This window comes from Lepidochelys olivacea (assembly GCF_965140295.1).
Source record: "Lepidochelys olivacea isolate rLepOli2 genome assembly, chromosome: 1".
Lineage (NCBI taxonomy): Eukaryota > Metazoa > Chordata > Testudines > Cheloniidae > Lepidochelys > Lepidochelys olivacea.
The window spans coordinates 306816839-306830162 of record NC_140411.1 but is presented as its reverse complement, the minus strand read 5'-3'; positions in this window follow the sequence as shown (position 1 = coordinate 306830162).

Below are 13324 nucleotides of genomic sequence, written 5' to 3'. Positions count from 1 at the left end.
ACTGTGGCCTGGATGTACAAAGTTATTTAGGCTCTTAACTTCCATTAATTTGAAATCAATAGACATTAGGAGGCTACATACCTTTGTGGATCTGGGTCCCTGAGTCTATCGCTATAAGGCATGTTTTCTAATCCTGTGATCATTCTTGTGACTCTTCTCTGAACCCTCTCCAATTTGTGTTCTTATCAACTTCCTTCTTGAGTTGTGGGCACCAGAACTGGACACAGTATTCCAGCAGCAGTAGCACCAGTACCAAATACACAGGTAAAATAACCTCTCTACTCCTACTTCAGATTCCTGTTTATGCATCCAAGGATCGCATTAGTTCTTTTGGCCAGAGTGTCACATTTGCAGCTCATGTTCGGTTGACTATACACTACACTCCAAATCTTTATTAGAGCACTGCTTCCCCATCCTGTAAGCATGGCCAATGTTCTTTGTTCCTAGATGTATATGTTTATATTTAGCTGTGCCCACTGCTGACTCAGGCAAGTATCTAGATGCCTACCTCAGGCCTAAGCCCCAATGCGATCCACAAACCAGGGGAAGAGAGACATTTTTCTCCTATCTTGCCTGCAGAGCCTGATCTGGTAGGTGTGCTCAGAGGCACCATTAAAAATCTGGCTAGCAATAGCACCTTACTGATAAATGTCAGCCCAGTGGTTAGACCACTCACCTAGGATGTTGGAGACTTGGGTTTAGTTCCTCCCTATGCCTGATGGGGGGGGTGGGGGAAGAGGATTTGAAGAGAGGTCTCCCACCTCTCAGGTGAATGCTCTAACCACTGATTTTTATGGGATATTTTGATACAGGCTCCCTTGGACCAGTTTTAACAGGAGAGTCTACTCTGGATTAAATAGCCATTTAATGGGAAGCCAAGCATCCATTCCACTTCTCTAATGATTCTTTATTTATAAAAAGTGGAACATCTTCCACAGGAGAGAGCCCAATTCAAGGACACCCTCTGTCCAGTCATTAGGACACTCATTTTGGAGGGGGGACATTCAAATTCAGGCTCCAGATTAGGGATTTAAACCTAGATCTCACACATCCCTGTTGAGTGCTCTGGCTATTGAGAATAATTCATCATCCTGGCTGTCTTTCATGCAGATTAGCTGTGCTTAAAGCATGCCAGGCAAATTGGGACCTGCTGGGGAGACAGGCAGGGGAAACCTAGTTTGTGAATCCTGCCAGGGCATAGGCATAAACTAGGGTGCCAAACACTTTGCATCACCAAGATTTAGGTGCTTTCCAAATGCCTATTGACAGAAATCTAGGTGGCAGCTTGAGCAGGGATTTTGAGTGAATATTTGATTTTTCAGTTCAGCGGCCAAACCAAAAAAAAAAAAAAAAAAAACCGAAAAACCAAAATGATTAGTTTTAACTGAAACTATTTTTTTGTTTTTCTCACTGAATCAAAAAAACAAAAACAAATTGCATTTGGGTTGACTGAAATGTCTCGACGTTTCTGAATTGATTTTTCATTTTTTTTTAAAAACAAAAACTATTTGCTAAATTAGATCCAAAATTGTAAATAGTTTTCAGGTCCCCAAAATGCATTTTTTGGCACATTTACTATTGGCTGACAAAATTTCACTCAACTTCAGATCTGAAGATCTCAGTGGTGGCTAAATGTTGGATTTAATGGTAGTTGGGCACTTAAGATCCTTTGTGTATCTAGCCCAAAGTTACTTAGGCACTTCTGAAAATGTTATCCCTTGCAAGAATGTATTGTTAATATTTTAATAATAACATTGTTCATCCCAAAAGATTCTAAAGTGTTCTCATATCACATGGTCTAGCTGCATTAACTCCCATGTAGATTTCAGCTTGGAAATATGCTGTGTCCCAAGGTGAGTATGCCACAAAGAGGGTCTGCTTCCCATCTTCAGCCACATCCTGCCCCCAACATACTCAATCATAGGATGACCAGATGTCCCGTTTTTATAGGGACAGTCCTGTTTTTTGGGACTTTTTCTTATATAGGCACCTATTATGCCCCTAACCCCTGCCCCTTTTTTTCCCAGTTGCTATTTGGTCACCCTACCCCATCACCACATAGAATCATAGAACTGGAAGGGACCTCAAGAGGTCATCTAGTCCAGTCCCCTGCACTCATGGTAGGACTAAGTATTATCTAGACCATCCCTGACAGGTGCTTGTCTAACCTGCTCTTTGTAGAATCTCCATCATTGGAGATTTTTATTTCCCTAAGCAATTTATTCCAGTGCTTCACCATTCTGACTGTTAGGAAGTGTTTCCTAATGTCCAGCCTAAACTGCCCTTGCTCCAGTTTAATCCCATTGCTACTTGTCCTGTCCTCGAAGATTAAGGAGAACAATTGTTCTCCCTTCTCACAACCTTTTATGTACTTGAAAACTGTTATGTCCCTTCTCAGTCTTCTCTTCTCCAGACTAAACAAACCCAACTTTTCAATCTTGCCTCACATGGAGGGGTTTCCATGGCTCCTCAGCACCAGAGGGCATGTACCAGAGCTGCTGCTTCCATTCCTCAGCCAGTTCCATTTGCTACCCCTTTGTCCCACTAATAAGAGGAAAACAACTGGCTATAAATCAGCAGGTGGAAGTTTATAAACCCATGAATCAGATTAAGTCTCAAGGACAATATTCCTAATAACCTTTGTTATCTCCAGTGATCAAGACTGGAGTTAGAAATTATTTGAGTGTTGTGACAACTTGTTCTATGGCAACCCTCCACCCAAAAAACCCAGTACAGTTTATGGACTTATCCAGCTTGACTGAAGATGCTAGATATTGGATCTTGCTATGAAAGGAAGACATTTTAGATCACAGTGCAGAGTTCTCTCTCTTATTTACTAGTAAATGCAGGGAAAAGTAGATGGCGACACTTTCATTGCCTGTGATACGGATCAGTTAGCAAGTTTTATTAAAGGCAGGGCTAATCAGATGCAGTTGGAATCCTAATCTGTTTCTGCTAGAGTGGATTTGGAGATTGTTCCTAAGTGAGCTCTAGAAGATAACATGGCTCATTTAAGGGTCATATTGTTTCCCTTTTGATATTTGTAAGGAAAGATCCGTGTGTCTTCTGGTGAGGATATGACTGGTGCTTACTTTTATATTGAACCTATTGGAGATTTTTAAATTTGACATTTCAAATAAGAAATTGCTCCTTGAGAGATTATTCACAAATTTAAGCCTAAACTGTGCCTGTCTTGGGGAGGGTGCAGCCTGCATTCCCCTCACCTGGGTTCACTAATGGTGCTGCCATGCCTGTCCTCTCTGGAGAGGCTAATAGCACAGTGGCCACAAGCCTCTTACAGACCTTGGGCAAAGCCCTTTGTAATCACTGAGTGTCTTTCCAGACCCTGAGGCTTGTTGTGGCCTCTTTCTCTTACGCTTATTTCCTTTGTACCCATTGACCAGTTAGGTTTTTGTTTTTCACAGGGTGTACACTGGGGATGTGTTTTTTGATGTTTGGGGGCTTGTATGGGAGGATATTTTTTCCTTAAGAAGGTTAGTTATTTTGCATTGATAATTTGTAAGAAAGCATTACACAGATGTTTTTTAAAAAGCATATTGGTAGGCACATGCTGTATCTCAGAAGACTTTTTTTTATTAAAGGGATACTGACAAACAGATTAGGTCTAAATTCAGGGTGCTTGTTGGGGGACTGGCTGGTTTTAGGGTCTGCTCCTGTAAGGAACTGAGCATCTCCTGCGATGCTCTGTGCACCCGTAATTCACTTAGCCCTCAACTATCATTGAGGTTCTCAGCACCTTACAGAACTGGGCATTTACACATCTGAGAGATACTAAACATGTAGCATGATTGGGCCCAAAATATGTTACAGAGTTCTGAATTACCATGTTTTTATTTGACGCAGGTGTGGCTGGATCTTGCTACGGTGCTGAAGGCCATTGAAGTCAGTGTCAATTGAAAGCATTCAACACTCTTCACAGTGATCTTAGAACCTCCCCGTATTGAGCCCATGATGATTAGGGACATGAAAGATATCTTGCAGAAGCCATAGCTCCTCATATAGTTACACAACTAGTTCCAATGAAACTTCCTTATTTCTTTAACTTTGCATAACTGGCAGGCTATAAAAAGGGAATAGGCACCAGGAAATACTTCCTGAACATTCTTAACTAATTTTCAAGGTAAGGATAATGCTATGAATGTATCATTTAAATGTTTTTCCTTACTAACTATGATACTGCCATCTGGTGGCTTCTATTACAATGTAGCGATAGGTTTCAGAGTAGCAGCCGTGTTAGTCTGTATTCGCAAAAAGAAAAGGACAGGTTTCAGGTTTCTTTTTTAAAAAGGAGTACTTATGGCACCTTAGTCTAACAAATTTATTTGAGCATAAGCTTTCGTGAGCTACAGCTCACTTCAATTATTATTTTTATGGTGACACAAGTGTGCATGATACTTTACACATAAATAAAAAGCAGTTTCTGCCCAGAGAACTTTACACTCTAAGGGCTAAGTTTTCAGAGAGATTTTAGATAGGTGCCAACAGGTGGCTAAGCAGGTGAGGTGCTTAACTCCCAATTATTTCAGTTAGATGAATAGGTGGCATGTCCTCTTCTATGTAATGTTTTTGAAAACACTACTGGTTTAGATGCGACTCCTACAGTAATGCAGCCCCAGCATCCCATTAATGCAGGTTAACAACCCGAGTGGCAGTGATGCCTCCAGATTGCATTTGGGATAAGTTATGATCCTGAGAGGAAGAAGTTGTAAAATGTAGGAAGCAGAGAGCACAGTCTCATGGAGCTCCCTGGTTTTGAGGTGTAACCAGTGTCAGGCTGTCTGGAGTGGCTCAGGAGAATGAGTACCAACCTCATGGCACGCTGTTAAAGGAGCAGGGCACAAACCCCAAACTGACTGAGTTCTATACTTGGATTTCACCAACCAAGTATCAAGTTTAAACTCTTCAGGCACTATAACAGCCTAACCATGGAATCACAGACAGTCCCTTTTGGTGCTCAGGTATATCTTGCCACCTAAGCAAACTTGCCTTTGTGATAGATTGTCCCTTACATCAATCACAATACTCAGGTTACTTCCAACCCCAAATGACCAGTCACTTACCCCAGCTCAGCTGCACTTTAGATCTTACACTAAAGACAATGTTTGTAGCCAATTCTATAATTATCTAAAGATTTATTAACTAGGAAAAAGAAATAATGGTTATTTATAAGGTAAATCAGGTAAACATATACACACAAATAAGTTAGTGTCTTAGGTTCCAAAAGATGATATAGAGCTTGCATATTATGGTAGCTTTTATGTCCTTTAGGGCTAACCTGAGCTAAGCAGCTGGGGATTCCTTGCTTATGCTTAGAAATCTTGCTGTCCCAAAGTCCAAGCAGCACAGAGAGAGTTTCTTCCTGTTAGGGATTTTTATTCCTTTCTCCACAGAGTTCAAGGTGATGGGACGAGTTCACAAGCATGTCTCCACTTTATGGTGTGTCTGTGGGTGGGAGGAATACAATTAAAGTTTTTGTTCTTTGGTATTTCACAATGGCTTATTTGGTTTCAATGGGCCTTCTTGGTAGGCCAGACCTAACACCTTCTGTAGGAAGCCAGTATTTTACATTGTTTCCTTCCTGTTTGAAACTTACACAATTAGAGGATTAGAATGCAAAGACTTAATATTACTTTATAACATGGGGTACAGGTGTTATAAGTGAGATTACTACGTGCAACATCCTACAAGCCTTTCATAAAGTCTAAATGCTAAACACATTCTTATACATGTAACCTCTATTTTAACAATACTAACATACATGTGAGCCAGACTAATTCCAGCAATGTATTTGTCAATGTTCAGTTGAGACATTGGGTCCTTGGCAAGAGCTGGCATCTGGTTTGCCAGAGCCACAATCAGAATTCTATAACTGACTTCTAAGGTTTTCCAGGGCTTTCACAGCTCAAGATTCCCCTGAGTTAGTGTAGCTATGTACATAAACATGGCAGCCATGATGTAGTCAATAGTATTTGAGCAAATAGTATTTGGGTAGGGATCGTCGAAGTCAACAAACGGCTACGCAGGTGGTGTCGGAGAGAAGGCTTTGGATTCTTTGACCATGGGATGGTGTTCCATGAAGGAGGAGTGCTGGGCAGAGACGGACTCCATCTTACGAAGAGAGGGAAGAGCATCTTTGCCAGCAGGCTGGCTAACCTAGTGAGGAGGGCTTTAAACTAGGTTCACCGGGGGAAGGAGACCAAAGCCCTGAGGTAAGTGGGAAAGCGGGATACCGGGAAGAAGCACAGGCAGGAATGTCTGTGAGGGGAGGGCTCCTGCCTCATACTGGGAATGAGGGGCGATCAGCAGGTTATCTCAAGTGCTTATATACGAATGCACAAAGCCTTGGAAATGAGCAGGGAGAACTGGAGGTCCTGGTGATGTCAAGGAACTATGACGTGATTGGAATAACAGAGACTTGGTGGGATAACTCACATGACTGGAGTACTGTCATGGATGGTTATAAACTGTTCAGGAAGGACAGGCAGGGCAGAAAAGGTGGGGGAGTTGCACTGTATGTAAGGGAGCAGTATGACTGCTCAGAGCTCCGGTACAAAACTGTAGAAAAACCTGAGTGTCTCTGGATTAAGTTTAGAAGTGTGTGCAACAAGAGTGATGTAGTGGTGGGAGTCCGCTATAGACCACCGGACGAGAGGGATGAGGTAGATGAGGCTTTCTTCCGGCAGCTCACGGAAGCTACTAGATCGCATGCCCTGATTCTCATGGGTGACTTTAATTTTCCTGATATCTGCTGGGAGAGCAATATAGCAGAGCATAGACAATCCAGGAAGTTTTTGGAAAGTGTAGGGGACAATTTCCTGGCGCAAGTGCTAGAGGAGCCAACTAGGGGGGGCGCTTTTCTTGACCTGCTGCTCACACACCAGGTAGAATTAGTGGGGGAAGCAAAAGTGGATGGGAATCTGGGAGGCAGTGACCATGAGTTGGTTGAGTTCAGGATCCTGACACAAGGAAGAAAGGTAAGCAGCAGGCTGCGGACCCTGGACTTCAGGAAAGCAGACTTTGACTCCCTCAGGGAACGGATGGCCAGGATCCCCTGGGGGACTAACATGAAGGGGAAAGGAGTCCAGGAGAGCTGGCTGTATTTCAAGGAATCCCTGTTGAGGTTACAGGGACAAACCATCCTGATGAGTCGAAAGAATAGTAAATATGGCAGGCGACCAGCTTGGCTTAACGGTGAAATCCTAGCGGATCTTAAACATAAAAAAGAAGCTTACAAGAAGTGGAAGGTTGGACATATGACCAGGGAAGAGTATAAAAATATTGCTCGGGCATGTAGGAATGATATCAGGAGGGCCAAATCACACCTGGAGCTGCAGCTAGCAAGAGATGTCAAGAGTAACAAGAAGTGTTTCTTCAGGTATGTTGGCAACAAGAAGAAAGCCAAGGAAAGTGTGGGCCCCTTCCTGAATGAGGGAGGCAACCTAGTGACAGAGGATGTGGAAAAAGATAATGTACTCAATGCTTTTTTTGCCTCTGTCTTCACTAACAAGGTCAGCTCCCAGACTGCTGCGCTGGGCATCACAAAATGGGGAATAGATGGCCAGCCCTCTGTGGAGATAGAGGTGGTTAGGGACTATTTAGAAAAGCTGGACGTGCACAAGTCCATGGGGCCGGACGAGTTGCATCCGAGAGTGCTGAAGTAATTGGCGGCTGTGATTGCAGAGCCATTGGCCATTATCTTTGAAAACTCATGGCGAATGGGGGAAGTCCCGGATGACTGGAAAAAAGCTAATGTAGTGCCAATCTTTAAAAAAGGGAAGAAGGAGGATCCTGGGAACTACAGGCCAGTCAGCCTCACCTCAGTCCCCAGAAAAATCATGGAGCAGGTCCTCAAAGAATCAATCCTGAAGCACTTGCATGAGAGGAAAGTGATCAGGAACAGCCAGCATGGATTCACCAAGGGAAGGTCATGCCTGACTAATCTAATCGCCTTTTATGATGAGATTACTGGTTCTGTGGATGAAGGGAAAGCAGTGGATGTATTGTTTCTTGACTTTAGCAAAGCTTTTGACACGGTCTCCCACAGTATTCTTGTCAGCAAGTTAAGGAAGTATGGGCTGGATGAATGCACTATAAGGTGGGTAGAAAGCTGGCTAGATTGTCAGGCTCAACGGGTAGTGATCAATGGCTCCATGTCTAGTTGGCAGCCGGTATCAAGTGGAGTGCCCCAAGGGTCGGTCCTGGGGCTGGTTTTGTTCAATATCTTCGTAAATGATCTGGAGGATGGTGTGGATTGCACTCTCAGCAAATTTGCGGATGATACTAAACTGGGAGGAGTGGTAGATACGCTGGAGGGGAGGGATAGGATACAGAAGGACCTAGACAAATTGGAGGATTGGGCCAAAAGAAATCTGAGGTTCAATAAGGATAAGTGCAGGGTCCTGCACTTAGGACGGAAGAATCCAATGCACCGCTACAGACTAGGGGCCGAATGGCTAGGCAGCAGTTCTGCGGAAAAGGACCTAGGGGTGACAGTGGATGAGAAGCTGGATATGAGTCAGCAGTGTGCCCTTGTTGCCAAGAAGGCCAATGGCATTTTGGGATGTATAAGTAGGGGTATAGCGACCAGATCGAGGGACGTGATGGTTCCCCTCTATTCGACATTGGTGAGGCCTCATCTGGAGTACTGTGTCCAGTTTTGGGCCCCACACCTCAAGAAGGATGTGGATAAATTGGAGAGAGTCCAGCGAAGGGCAACAAAAATGATTAGGGGTCTAGAACACATGAGTTATAATGAGAGGCTGAGGGAGCTAGGATTGTTTAGTCTGCAGAAGAGAAGAATGAGGGGGGATTTGATAGCTGCTTTCAACTACCTGAAAGGGGGTTCCAAAGAGGATGGCTCTAGACTGTTCTCAATGGTAGCAGATGACAGAACGAGGAGTAATGGTCTCAAGTTGCAGGGGGGGAGGTTTAGATTGGATATTAGGAAAAACTTTTTCACTATGAGGGTGGTGAAACACTGGAATGCGTTACCTAGGGAGGTGGTAAAATCTCCTTCCTTAGAGGTTTTTAAGGTCAGGCTTGACAAAGCCCTGGCTGGGATGATTTAACTGGGAATTGGTCCTGCTTCGAGCAGGGGGTTGGACTAGATGACCTCCTGGGGTCCCTTCCAACCCTGATATTCTATGATTCTATGAAATGTATCCAAAAAAAGAAAAGGGAAGAACAAAGGAATTGGTCAGAAATGTCTGAGCCATTCCCTCAGCATATCTTCAATAACTGCCCAGTGAATCATGGTATTCAAAAGAAGACTGGCCTCCTAAATGCTGAATTGTTTCTTGTATTTACAAAGATTCAAACCAGAGTGGCAAATTCCAATAATAGAGAGAATATTTGAAGCAAAGCTGCTCATAAAATGTTGCTGCAGCATGAATTGTGTTATGATAACTCTTATTAAAAATTGCTATGCTCAAGGTAGCAGAATTATTATTTCTGGCAAGACAACTCAGCCTTTTAGGGAAATGAGTAATAACTAACTCCTTTGAAAATCAGTTTTAAAGACACTTATGGAAAGAGGTTACATTATGCTATACAAAGAAGAAATCCAAGGTCTTAGCCATGGTGGGATAAAAACACCTGAACAAATAATGCTAGAAGGCCATGTTAGTACAAAATTATATGGGATAATAGACCATGTCACCGATTGTTGGCATACGCTCCTTTTTTGTTCATGCTCAAGCCATCTTTTCATGTGCTGTAATATATATACTGCTTACTGTATTTTCCACTCCATGAATCTGATGAAGTGGGTTTGAGCCCACAAAAGCTTATGCCCAAATAAATTTTAGTCTTTAAGGTGCCCCAAGGACTCCTTTTGTTTTTGCTAATACAGACTAACATGGCTACCACTCTGAAACCTAAAGCCAGACAATGATTCATACTTTCACTAGACTCGGCATGCTGCAAAAGACACTTGAAATAATTAACAGAATTAAACTACTTAGATTTCACATCAAACTTAACTTTCCGTAATCTCCACTTCAGCTAATATATTATTCGCTCCATTTATCCATTCTAATTACAAATATTTGTCTCGTAGTTACTTTAAATTGCTCATAATTTGTTCTTCTATGTCTGAACAATGACTGAAAGCATTTCTACACTCCTGTCTTGTACTAGAAGTGTTGGGACATTTCCATTAACAAAATATAACATAGTCCATCCGTTTGATTTATTAGCAGTTGTCCACAAGTTCATAAGCTCATAAGTCATTCTCAAGGTAGTCTCTGTCTCTGCTCTGTCATAAGTTCTGGTTCTGACGGTGGAGGCTTTTGCATCTCTCTTCAGTTTATTTCACATTAAGCAAAATTTCTGCAGCAATTTTAGTTCCATTGTCCAACTGAGTAGTTGGTTTGAACACCTTAAATCCCCAACTAGATTAATATCTTATGAAATAACAGTTTGTGTATAATCAATGGTTAACTATTTAACTCCAAGTTACTGAGCATATGGCAAGCTATTTAGAAAGTGTACCAAACAATTACGAACTATCCAGAACTAGAACACACTTCGTGTACCGATATCACATCAAGCTTGGATAGAATGCAGGATAAGGTGCAGAAACAGGCTCTTGGAATGGCATATAACAAATATGAGGATAACCTCATGGGGCATTCACCAGTCCAATAGTTGGATTTAGACACTGATAAGTAGGTGTCCTTAATTGTTCATGTGTGTCAGTGTCTGACGGTCTCTTCTGTCTCTAGATGGATGACCTTGCTGTGTCAGTGGATTGTTGTGGTGATCTGCCCCCTTGCACTGCTGGTTTTACGTTCCATTTTGGCATTCATGTCTTTCTATGGCTGGTGTGAATGTCTTGTCTTAGTCTGACCAGCAGTTTCCAAGTTTACTGGATCAATAACATCATTTCCCAGACATGGATGAAATGTCTCTGCCTCTGGATTCAAAGTTTCTGTGCCATGAGCAGTATCACTGGAGTCCAAATTTCTATCTTCCTTTTGATCTCTTCTGTGCTAGTTTACGGTGGTTGTTTAGAGAGAGGTGTCATATCCAAGGCACGAAATCAGTCATGGGATGTAAAAGATTGTGAAGAACTAATGTTTTTCTACCTTCTGCTTTTACTTCCTCTTTCCTTTTTAGTACTACAAGAAGCTCTTCTTCCGAGTAAAATCTTAAGTCGCTTGGTCCCCCTCTCTGAAAGGCTTCTGACAAATACTGTCACTTGGTAATGCATGGCGCTGCCCTTTTTGCTGATCATAGGGAATCTTACAACAAGTAACAGCTTTTTAAGGACATTTTGATGCCCGTTCATAAGCTTCTTTCATCTGCTGTTTCCATTTCTCAGTGTAATCTTTATGATGGCCAGGTGTGGATTCAGAGTTTATCGGTAAACCAAATGTGATGTCAGTGGGCAAACGTGGTGATCTTCCATATAATAGAGTGATTATAGCTTGTAGCTTCATTTTGTGTACAATTATAGGCATAATGACTTTATTAAGAGTTCTTCCAGTTTGACTTTTGTTCTTCTGGTAAGGTTCCCAACATAGCCAAGTTTGGTTCAGCTTTTCTATCTTCCTATTTCTGTGTGGGTGGTGTGGGCTTATGCAAGATGTTTCAATTTTACAGTACTGCTGTAATCTTTGTAATAAACTGTTTCAAACTCTGGTCCTTGGTCATGATGGATTCTTTTGGGGAAATTACTTTTGTTTTAAAATGTGATTGAAGCTCTTGTCTGTCCCAGTCTTGCCTGATTTGGTAGTGGTAGGGCAGGTTTGGAAGTGACCCACTATGACTAAGATGTGTACATATATTCCTTTGCTTCTGTCTAGGTGCAAGAAGTCTATTGATAAAAGCTCAAATGGTTCTGTTGCAACTATGTTAGCTAATGGAGCTCCGGTAGGCTGGTGAGGTTTCTTTTGCTTGATGAATATACAGGCTCTGTGACAATGTTCAATGTCCCTCTTCATATGCAGCCAGTAAAACCAGTCTTGTGTGGGACTGATTACTTGCACTGCTCCTAAATATCCCATCCCTTCATGTAGTTCTTGATACCTGCCTTTTGTAGTTGATTTGATCACCTGGTTTTCCAATAAAGAATTCCATCTGTATCCACAGGCAACAGATTCTATTAGAATCATAGAATATCAGGGTTGGAAGGAACCTCAGGAGGTCATCTAGTCCAACTCCCTGCTTAAAGCAGGACCAATCCCCAACTAAATCATCCCTATTCACCCATCAGGGTGGAGATCTTAGCACATCCTCCTGTGTTCTCTTGGTTATTTGGTTTGTGCCCAGAGTGCTTGTGATGAAGAATTGTAGCAATTGCTGGATCTTTCTTCTGAACTACCAAAATGTCTTCTCGTGTATAGACTTTATGGTGGCTTTAATACCCATGGAGAATTCTTCTACTGCGAAAAGATTGGTAGTAATAGCTGCTAATCAAAACACCTTGCCATCTCTTTATACATCCAGGACTGTATGACAGCATTAACATAATCTTTGCTCATATCTTCTGTGCATTCTCTCATATTTTCCATATCAAGAGGAAATCTGGAAAAAGCATCTGCTCCCACATTAGATTTCCCTGGACAATTTTGAAGTTAGCTAATTCTGCAATCCACCAGCCTGTGGCATTCAGAGGTGAAAACAGGTTAGCAGGCTATTATCACTGTAAATCTTAAAGGATTGTGTGTAGTCAATGGCAGATTAGCCACTGGACTGACTGGGCCCGAGCCCAAAGACCCTGGCCAATTGGGGGACCCCAGAAAAATGGACACCCCTGCACCCTGCTTCCCAGCAGGAGCACCGGGTGGGTGGGGCAAGCCCCCACACCCTGACCCCGCTCCCTGGCAGGAGCAACCAGCTGCGGCCCAGGACTGAAGGAGCTCTAGCTTCCTGCAATGGCCTCAGGGCTGGGAGAGCTCTCACTCCCCACCACGGCCCAGAGGCCATGCCAGAGGGCAGGGAAACAGTGTTTCTCTGGTCTTGGGGCTGCAGTGGGGGCAGGAAGGGAGACAAAGGAGAAAACTGATTGATTGTGAACCTCAGTATGGGGGGGTGGAATGGGGCAGACCGGGGTGTGGATGGGCCCTCCCGACTTGCTCTGGCCCAGGGCTCCGCAAAACCTTAATCTGCCTGTGTGTGTAGTAGAAGTAAATTACAGATTTTGTCAGTTACAGCCCATTTAAAAGCCAGAAACTCCAGCTCTCCTGAAAGAAGGTGGTGATTTTTCTCAGCTGCAGTTAGCATTTTGACTCAGTTTACCTTCCTTATGTCGGTATAAGACTGCACCTAATGCCTTATTGGAAGCATCTACATGAAGGAT